The sequence below is a fragment of the Thunnus albacares genome, chromosome 14 (genome assembly GCF_914725855.1).
Source record: "Thunnus albacares chromosome 14, fThuAlb1.1, whole genome shotgun sequence".
Taxonomy (NCBI): domain Eukaryota; kingdom Metazoa; phylum Chordata; class Actinopteri; order Scombriformes; family Scombridae; genus Thunnus; species Thunnus albacares.
Genome location: NC_058119.1, coordinates 1,545,238 through 1,555,922, shown reverse-complemented (window position 1 = coordinate 1,555,922; position 10,685 = coordinate 1,545,238). Strand labels below are relative to the sequence as shown.

The following is a 10,685-nucleotide window of genomic DNA, read 5'->3' as shown; positions in this document are numbered from 1 at the left end:
AATAGGCCTTTTCACAACTGCAGCTACACATCATTTTACAGACGTCTCTTTATGATGGCTGTCTGTGAAGAAAACAACAAGCCTTCCAAATTAGACAAAGGCTATATGTTATTTGAGCATGTGACTCCAGAATGACACACAGGAGCGTCTTCTAATCTGGTGACCCTATTGGCAGTAATCGGGAGGACAACATAATTTGTCTGTGCTTGCCAAGACTGTTACACATCAATGTTAGAAAATAATGATGTTGTATGATGTGACAACGCTGTGGTTAAGGTCTGGTTAGGCTTAGGGAGAGATTATGGTTTGGGTTAAAATTATCACTTTGTTATAGTTAAGGTTAAGTTACTACTTTCTTAAAGTTAGGCCTCCTCCGTCATCATGGCTACAATAATAGGGATGTGCAGAGGGCCCAGTATTTGTATTTGTATCTGTATTTGTTGAGGCAGCAAAAATATTTGTATTTGTATTCAAATAAAAGTGGAAAGAGGTTTAAAAATCCTGTTTTTCTTTTTATTACGCTTTTAATTTTAGAACATTAAAGTGTTACAATAAGTGTTCATGAATAAACTACCTTACAAAGGAGGTCCCTACACCGGGTCTCGAACTAGAGTCTCCCAGATCATAGATGACTGTGCTGACTACTGAGCTAAAGCTTTACTCATCAACTCATTACAGACAGACCTCTACTTATTTATACACCCATGACACAGAGAGACAGCACACCCTGTAATGTGTAGGGAAGAACTTCAAAGGTGATTATTGCTTTGCACTTTTCATTTATTGCCTATTTTTTACAACTTAACTTTGTGGACAGGAGAAGGGGAACAATAGGTTATGGAGAGTCCCCTGGGAGCACTTCGCGTGTGTCAATAGCTCAGCGTTATCTCTGGGGCACACCTCCAACTCTGGGAGTGATGTCCATATTAGGAAATGTGCATCATGTAGCAGGAGGATGTGACTCCCCTCATTGAGACCTGCTGATAGATGTAACAGCAGAGCAGAGGAGAAAGACTGAGATAGTGATGTAACCAATCTGCATGCTGGTATTTGACATGGGTTTTTTTTTCTTCTCGAAAACAAATCATTTTCTAAAATATTTGCATGAAACAAATATTTGTAAAAATAACTCCACTATTTGTGCTTTGCTGAATAACATACTGGTATTTGGGCATACTCCTATACAATAATAATAACTCAGGGTTAAGGTTAGGGGACAATTATAGTTATGTTTTTCTTTAAAAAAAAAACTATATTACAGCCTCCCACCACCCCACCTCCTCTGAATTAGGAAATTTGTCAACTTTTATATACGTCATCTAAACTGTACAACTGCTCCTCTGTCATTATTATTACGGCCTCCAGATGGCCTCTGTTACTCAAATGTAATTATATGTCGCTTTTGGGCAACTGACATTACAACCTATTGTGTTGGTTTTTTTAGTAGGACAGTCTTGAAAAAGCCTTTTGGACAACAGGGTTTTAAATATTTATTTTAGTTGCTGTGACAATTAGCCACTGAGACAGACTGACATTCCAGCTCTGACATGGCCACCAGAGCTGATTCCAGTCACTCTAGCCACACAGAAATGCTTATGATCCCACCACAGCGCATTTCAGAAGTGTCCCAGAAGCGGCTCTCCACTCTACTGTGCTAAAGATACGCGTCCTGTCTGTTTTTGACAGAAGATGCGTCAAGCTGCATGGAGCAGATCGAGCTAGGCAGGAAGTCAGACACAGAAACAGCACAGAGCATCTGGTCAATTTTCAAAATAAAACCCCCTGTGCATACTCCCGATCTTATATCAACAATAAACACAATTAAAACAGACAAATAATTTTTTCAATTCAATTCAGTTTTATTTATGTAGCGCCAAATCATAACAAAAGTTATCTCAGGGCACTTTTCACATAGAGCAGGTCTAGACTGTACTCTTTAATTTACAGAGACCCAACAATTCCCCTATGAGCAAGCACTTGGCGACAGCAGCAAGGAAAAACTCCCCTTTAACAGGAAGAAACCTCAAGCAGAACCAGGCTCTAGGTAGGCGGCCATCTGCCTTGACCGGTTGGGCTGAGAGAGAAAGAAGGAGGGGGGGAAGGGGAAAGAGAGACAGAGAAGCATAACAACAATAATAATAAAACGATAATAATAACAGAAATATGAGTAGTAACAATAACAGCAGGTGTGGTGTCAAGGCAGGACACCCACAGGACCACAACACCATGGCGTCCCTGCAGCCATGGTCCCTGCTAGTCTATTAATGGTACATGAATGTGTACAGATGGAGAGGAGGAGGGGTAGAGAGGAGCTCAGTGCCTCATGAGAAGTCCCTTAGCAGTCTAGGCCTATAGCGGCATTACCAAGGGCTGGTCCAAGGCAAGCCTGGTTGGCCCTAACAATGAGCTTTATCAAAAAGGAAAGTTTTAAGCCTACTCTTATATGTAGAGATCAAATCGGGAAGATGGTTCCACAGGAGAGGAGCCTGATAGCTGAAGGCTCTGCCTCCCATTCTACTTTTGGAGAAACTAGGAACACAGTGTTCTAGTGGGGTAATAGGGTACTATGAGCACTTTAAGGTATGATGGTGCCTGGCCATTAAGGGCTTTGTAGGTGAGGTGAAGGATTTAAAATTCTATTCTGGATTTTACAGGAAGCCAGTGCAGTGAAACTAAAATGGGAGAAATGATCTCTCTTCCTAGTTTTTGTCAGTACGCATGCAGCCACATTCTGGACCAGCTGGAGAATCTTTAAAGACTTGTAAGCGCAGCGTTATAATAAGGAAGTGAAATTATCCGGCCTAGAAGTTACAAATGTGTGGACTAGTTTTTCTGCATCTTTTTGAGACAGGATGTGCCTGATTTTTGTAATATTATGTAGGTGAAAAAAGGCAGTCCTTGAAATTTGTTTTATGTGGGAGTTAAAGGACATATCCTGATCAAAGATAACTCCCAGATTCCTTACGGTGGTGCTGGAGGCCAGGGTAATGCCATCCAGAGTAGCTATATCATTAGATAATGTGTTTGTAAGGTGTTTAGGGCCAAGCACAATAACTTTAGTTTTGTGTGAGTTTAGTGGCAGAAAATTGCAGGTCATCCAGGTCTCTATGTCCTTAAAGCATGCTTGGAGTTTAGTTAACTGATTGGATTTATCTGGCTTCATTGACAAATATAATAGGGTATCATCTGCATGACAATGAAAATGTATGGAATGTTTCCTAATAATATTACGTAAAGGAAGCATATATAAGGTGAATAGTATTGGTCCAGGCACAGAACCTTGTGGAACTCCATGTCCAACTTTTGCATGCAGGGAGGATTTATCATTAACATGTACAAACTGAAAATGATCTGATAAATAGGATTTAAACCAGCTTAGTGCAGTTCATTTAATGACAATTAAATGTTCCAGTCTCTGTAATAGGATGTGATGATCAATGGTGTCAAATGCAGCACTAGGATCTAAGAAGACTAGTAAAGGTATATAAAAAAGAAACCATTTAACTACATAGTTTACTTAACCATAGTAGAAACACAAAATTGAGCAGTTTAATTGCCCTGCTACTGCAGTATTTACAGTAGCTTAAGGGTGCTTTTTCAGCTTTGACTAGGCTGCCATAATTACTGTAGTAGGAGTGCAACTGAATTTAAAAGGCAGATAGCTTCCCCACAATCAAGACGCTCTGCTTCTTAAATGCTCCCGGTGGGATAGGACGCCATGCAGAGGACAGAGCAAAACTGCGTCGGAGCCAGAACACGGCACACACACACCCCGTGGGATCCCATCGTGACTCTGCCTCACTGTTATTAGCTCTGTTAATCTGTGGAAAACAGCTGGACTTTGAATTGCAGATACATTCTTTGACAAGACAATATTGTCTTGTCAAAGAATGTATTTGTGTTTGGAATGACATGGCATGGAACATGGACTGAAAATCAGTGTCTTGGACTAAATGGACTGAAAATCAGTGTCTCCTAACACTGTGACACATTTCTTATTGCAGTAACAGTGTAAATAACTAACCGATATGTCAAAAGATTTTGATTAAATACATTTAAAGTGTGTTTACCCTACACTTCATCCTCACAGTGAACTAACGGTCATGCTCATTAACAATACAAACGCCAGAAAACCTGTCACTGTAATCTACCAGGAAAACACCAGCAGCTCAGATGGAGGAAGTGGGTTAATGGGTCATTTCCATGTTTTTACATCCCACACAGGCTCATTGATAAGCTCAGTAATAACCTGAGCCCAGTATAATGCACACACAGTGATTCATTCTTATTTTACAGTAAAAGAGAAAAACCAACAAGCAGAATACAGGGCCCGTCCAAACTTTTCTTATGCCATTTTTGACACCTGTTTTTCTTTTTCTGTTTTTCACAAACATAAACTGTTTTTGAAAGAAAAAAAGTTTTCAATGTATACAGTCTTGATCGAGCCATCAAAATACTTGTACAGAATAAAAAAATGTGCCTAAGTAAGTAAGTAAGACATTAATATCAATTGATTATGACACTTAAAAAATGATCATTAAAGGTGGTTAATAATAACAGTCATTTTTTAAAGGGATTTTCCAAAATACTTTTTAAAAGGCTTTCAACTTTCAGTTTGTCATTCCATTTATTAATGTCTTCCTATATCCTTTTGTTTCTGTGTTTTGTGATCCTTGATTACTCTCTTCATATTTCATCTAACTGATTATCAGTCTGTTGTATACATACAGTATGTTAATAACCTCTACACAGTACACTACTGTGAAAGATTTTTAATTTTACCAAAGAATTTAGTGTTTGGATTTTGGCCTTTTTGTGACCTGAAAATCTGTTTCCTCTTTCTGAGGTTCAGTGGCAGGGAAGGAGGAAAAAGGAGTAGGTGAAATGGGCAAGCATGATGGAAATACTGTATACTTGTTTACTGAGCATATACTAAGTCAGGGTAATATTGATTTTGTGCACCCTCTGCTGACCATTTAACAAAGTAACACTATCTCTGGAACATGCATATCACTGTGCAAAGTGATGTGTTGTGTGTTCAGTAGGGATGTGCATCTGTATTACTGAAACCGATGCAAGATGCATCTCGATGCATTGCCAACAAACTAGTACATTAAAGACACACATGAAGCAACTGCCAATGCATGCAGTGCAATACATGATTTGATTCGACACAATGTGATTCAGAGAATTTGACTTTATTTCTTAAGTATACAGTAAATCATAAATTAACTAAAAAAGTGCAATTTTTATTTACATATTTGTTTCTCTAGTACTGCAACCCAGTAAGCATCTCATTTATTCAGTTTCTTTTTGACCTCTGAAAAAACACTTGGACCTTTCACAAACAGGCCTTTTCACAAGTCCTTTGTAGTGTAGTGTTCTCTAGTGTTCTCTGTCTCCAATTTACATGCATATGCCCGTTGACCCAAACAATTACTGTCAAAATATTTTAACAATCCACTTACTCTGACATTCAGAACAATAATTTTAGATTGTGAGATCCACCTGGAATGTTTTGGCAGCGTACCACTGGGGAACCCAGGAGGAGTTTTAAGAAAAGTTGTGATGTAAGTTAGCTTTTGTTTGTGAGAGCTGTTCAGCAGTTGGTGGTCAGAGCTAGCTTGACTTTTAGCTCATCTGTCTTCTCAAAGTGTTTTTCACTGCGTTTAGTCACAGTAGCTCTCGATGGCATTACATACTGGGGCTTGAGGTATGAATATAAATAATACTACGAATATAAGGCGACCCTGATTATAAGATAACCGCCCATTTCCAACAGCTGTTTTTGGAAAAATGACGTTACTTTTTGAATATAACTTACATAGTAGAGTTAAATACTCATACACTCTCCTGCCAGGCTCTTGGAAGTGGTCAAAAATTATTTATTTAATAAATTAGCAGTTATATCTATTTCATCATCTATTTGGCAACTTGACATATTCCGACATATTCCAATATTCAGACCTGGTTATGTTTTATATTAATAAAAATGTTATGTTACAACACTTAAGAAGCCCCATAGTGTGCTCCACTACATTGTACTTGGCTGTGGCGCACATTGTAGTTCCTCTCCTCTGCAGTCTGTGGGTTGGGGAAAGGGGTCAACTGCCACCACTTGAGTAGATATCCACTGTCACCTGCAAAGTCAGTAAATGGATTAGGCACTGCAGTATTTGGAGTTTAATATATTAATCATCTGTGCCTAGAAGCCAGCAATCATGCACAGCTCCAGCCTTGAGTCTGCGCCCAACACTGCTGTGTCTCAATGAGTCATGGGTTGACCCAGGCCATCAAGTCATTTGTTAGTAACATGTCTGCATCACATAAAATTTGGACATCGTGGGAATGAAAATGCTTTCTATTAATGAAAGCAAATTCATTCTCACTTGGCACCCTTACAGCAACATGAGTGCAGTCAATAGCATCGATTACATTAGGGAAATTGCTACAAATTGCACTTTTTTATTTGCCTGTTCACCCACCATGTAAGGAAACTTTATGTACATATGCGACAAACCAATTATACCTCCTAACATGTCTGGCATAACATGGCTAAAGATTGGCTAAGATATCCCTGACCTGTCAGCCAATTACCTCTGGAAAGTGCCAGTTGCTAGAAATCCCAGTTTCATCAGGACTTGAAGGACTGGTACGGTGTGCTTTCTGCAGGTGCTTCTCTTTAACACTGGGCCCAATAGAGCACAGAGATCCAAGAGGACAGGTCATGTAAATCGGAACTGGCTCATAAGCCACTCATCATCATTGGCCAGCATATCTTGCTGGTCTCTGAAAATTCACTCTCTCCAAAGTCTTCCATTTGCCACATCCTGCAACAGTGCCAAATCAGCCATTGTGTATCATTATGCATTGTGATTGCATGCCTTTTTATACCCACCCATTTGATTGAATCTGAAAAGCCACAGGTGTGGGAATTACCCTGATTGTAATTGATAATGAAAGGGCCATTATCTCATTAACAGTTCTGTACAACAAACATGTGATAATTATAATAAGAAACTTTATTTGTATATCACCTTTCAAAACAGATAAAATAAGATAGAACTAACTAAAAGCCATACAAAATTAGCTCATTATAAAACAATATGACATGATAATATATGCACCTATGCACTCATATCTACCCGATTGAGGCATCGAAAACGGTATCAGTGTAAATGTACTTTGTTTTACTGTTCACCTTATTATGTATGAGAATATATTTCACAACATGCAGGTATTGTGTACTAACAACAGAACATATTTGAGGGGTTCTTTTGCAATAACAGATACTGTAGCAAACTGCTATCACTACCATCCAGCCTGTCACAGACACCCCCCACTCATAAACCAACCCCTTCATTCACCTACCATTAAAAGTGGTGATGTGGTGACGATGCTGAAAGTCCAAAATGGCACAAAGCATGAAGAACCCTGTCTGAGCAGAAAATGGGCTGTTGTCATCTGTCTTTCTTGTTTTCTTGTCTAAAGTCCATGTTGCACACAAGTCTGTGTTGCTTTCTTGCTGAAACCACCGGGCAATTAATTCCTGGGAGTTATTCGGACCTTGGAGCAGCTGTGGATAATCTCCTTCTGATGTGACAAAATGCACAGACTAGACTTGACTGGACTCACATAACTCGGTAAAATCCGTGAGTAATATGGTAAAATCTGTGAGAAATATATTTTGATTTCCTTATTTGTTATTTTACTTTATTGGTTTATCGTTATACATTAACAGGGTCAGGCAGGATGTTGTTTGGACCATTTTAGAAAGTAAAGCTGATATGTGATTTCACTTTAGTTAACGGTACAGTTCTGTTGTAATGTGTCACAAATTACACTCTAAGAAAGTCTAATAAGAGTCTAACAGTGGGAAATAAAGATGCAATGTCCTGGCAGCTTCCATATGTGGTGGGGAATGCTCCCTTAGTGCAAGTGAATAGTGTCACGTGCAGTGTCAGTGAACACAGCCCCAGGCTTGACTCCTCCTCTAACCAATCCACTAAGGCCAAGATTATATAAAACACATGTGCCCTGGTCAGAGGTATGTAGGCTATTTGATTGATAGAAAGTAGCTGTATTTATAGATGGCTAACTTGAACCATTGTTTTAGCTTCCTTGCTAGTGCCTCCAGTCAGTCTTCCTGCTTATAGACTTCTCAATACCTTGGTGGTAAGAACGGCCCGCACCAAACTTGAATTAATTTGCCAACGCAGGTGGAGAACAATATTAATCATATGTTTCTTTTGTAGGTCTTCACCTGCCCATCCTTTAGTGTTGCCATTGTGTCATATTCTAAACATTGTAGTAGGGTAGAACCAACTGGCATCTGTATTTTGTTTAACCTTGTTAGTAGTTCTCTTTATTTCTTTGGTTTAGTGGTGCTGAGGGCCAGTCTACTGGAGGAGGTCCCTTCACTGTTTGCTGTGATTCAAAGCACCGGGATACACAAGTGGTTCACCCATTGCTGTGTGAGTGAGTTTAGGTTGTGGTGAGTTTAAGGTAGCACTCCTAGACACACCTCTGCGTAGTCTGCTACCCCATTTAACAGCCTCAGTCCACTCAGGTTTTTGTCTTTTTGAAAATATTAGTAACACCCTTATATTTAATGGTAAAAGATTTTAATTATATTAAATAGTTTTGTAATAAATATTTTTACAACTTCATATTGTCTTTTAATCACTAATTTGTCTTTCAGCAACCATTTTCCAGTTTTCTTATTTGACAATAAAAATACTTTTGTTTTGAATCACGTCTCTGTCCCCTCAATAGAGTCTGTGTGCCTTGTCTGATTGTGAACTGAAGGTTATTGGTAACTGGTAATACCCATTTCTCCGTTGTACATATCTCCCGGGGTGCAATTCCCCAAGTGGTGTAGTTGGTTTCCTATCATACATAGTCCTCCCAACCCTCACACTGCCACACATAGACTAAAGTTACTAGGGTCGGATAGTTAATCTATAGATTCGTGTACATGGACACGAATTTTCCAATTTTTTTTCATGACACTCAGCACAACTTTCAAATGTATTTCAATGGGAATATTTTTTGTGTCTGCACCACTTTTTTTCTTTCAGCCGAGTCTTGGGAGCACAGAAGCTGTATTTTTTCTCTCATTTGTTGTTGATTTTTAACCATAACCGCTACATTACTCAACATTTGATCACAAGATTTTATCTTTGTTTTTACTCTGAGCAGACCAGATGACCTGTTGCGCGGAAGTAGCCCATTTTCCTTACCATGTTAAGGTTTGTGGTAATCACTTTTATAGACAACAAAGAGTACAGGGCCCAGCACAGATGCCAGTGGAACTGTAGGTCACTGTGTCCAGTCTGTAACTCTGTCATCTATGCAAAATAATTTGAATTCTGCCAGTCGTCTCTTATGTGGAACTGTATCAAAAGCTTTTTGGAAGTCCATATACATGCAATTGACTGACTGTCTTCTATCCAAAGCTGCTGACCACTTATCAAGAACCCTGAGAAACTGAAGTGTAACTGATCTTCCAGATAAAAATCCATATTGCTTATTACTAAAAAGTCTGTTTGACTTCATATGGTCAACATACACATATATGTCCTAATTAGATTTTCCATTATCTTACCTACAAGATATTAGCCTAACTGGCCTTTAGTTTCCTGCTATTGATTTGTTTCCTTTTTTGAAAATTGCACTGATTTGTGCCTCTTTCCATTCACAGGGTTGATTCTTCTAATGATTGATTATACAATACTGTTAGACGTTCAACAATCACACAAGCCAATCTGTTTAGAATTAGGATGTATTGCATCTGGCCCTGGTGATTTATAGATGTTAATATTCTGAAAAAAGCAGTATTGTATCCTCTGTAGTTCTTATTAAACTTTCTATTTGCTGGATTTCCAATATTGGCAGTTCAGGTACTGTGTGTCCCCTTCAGGTTCAGTCACAAACACACTGCTGAAGTATTCTCACAATACGTATGCATTTTCAATATCTTTGTCTTTTTTGGGGGGGGGAGTTAGTATTATTCTGAGTGGTACATAAGTCTCCCACTGTTGTTTTCATTTTTGTTCTCTTATTTATATAATTCCACATAAACTTTGGTTTCTGTTTAGATTGTCTTGCTAAGTCTTCTTCAGATGTCTTTCCTAAAATATTATGTTCCAGTTTAAAAAGCTTTTAAATCCAAAAATACACCCAAAGCGTATGCATTCATCCATACTTTCAAGATTTTTTAAAAACGAAGGATAACGAATGAAGGATAGAGATAGGGTGATGATTGCAAAATGATCTCTGATCCCCAGATTTCAGGTGAGGGACAGCTTCCACTTGGTAAATACATGAGTAAGTGTTTTAACTATTGAAGAAATTATTTCAGTAACCAATGTAAGCCCAGCGCCATCATGACCTGCTGCAGAGTTTTGCAATTTGGATACATCAACGATCTTGCTCTCTGTAGGAGGATCAAAACTCTGAAGGGAAGGATGAAATTTTCAAATAATCAGATGGAGAGCCATCAGTTATTGTACTGACTGAGTTTTGAAATCTACCAACAGATGTAAATTTCAGTAACACCTGGACTCAGAACCAGAGATGTAACCTGATTGTTACACACAGACATCCAAATCCATGCTATGCATTGGATTTCAGGATTAAAGATGATTATGAGATTTATGTTCTTTGTACAAACATTTCTCTAT

General features: G+C 38.6%; 1 long non-coding RNA gene across 1 annotated transcript; it reads right to left on the bottom strand.

Annotated features, from left to right (window-relative positions):
- Nucleotides 1–5,862: 5,862 nt before the first annotated feature.
- On the bottom strand, nucleotides 5,863–6,896 carry LOC122996465. The gene is made up of 2 exons (XR_006406979.1): nucleotides 6,598–6,896; nucleotides 5,863–6,140 (listed from the first exon to the last, which is right to left on the bottom strand). It is a non-coding gene; the product is annotated as an uncharacterized LOC122996465 (long non-coding RNA).
- Nucleotides 6,897–10,685: the final 3,789 nt, after the last annotated feature.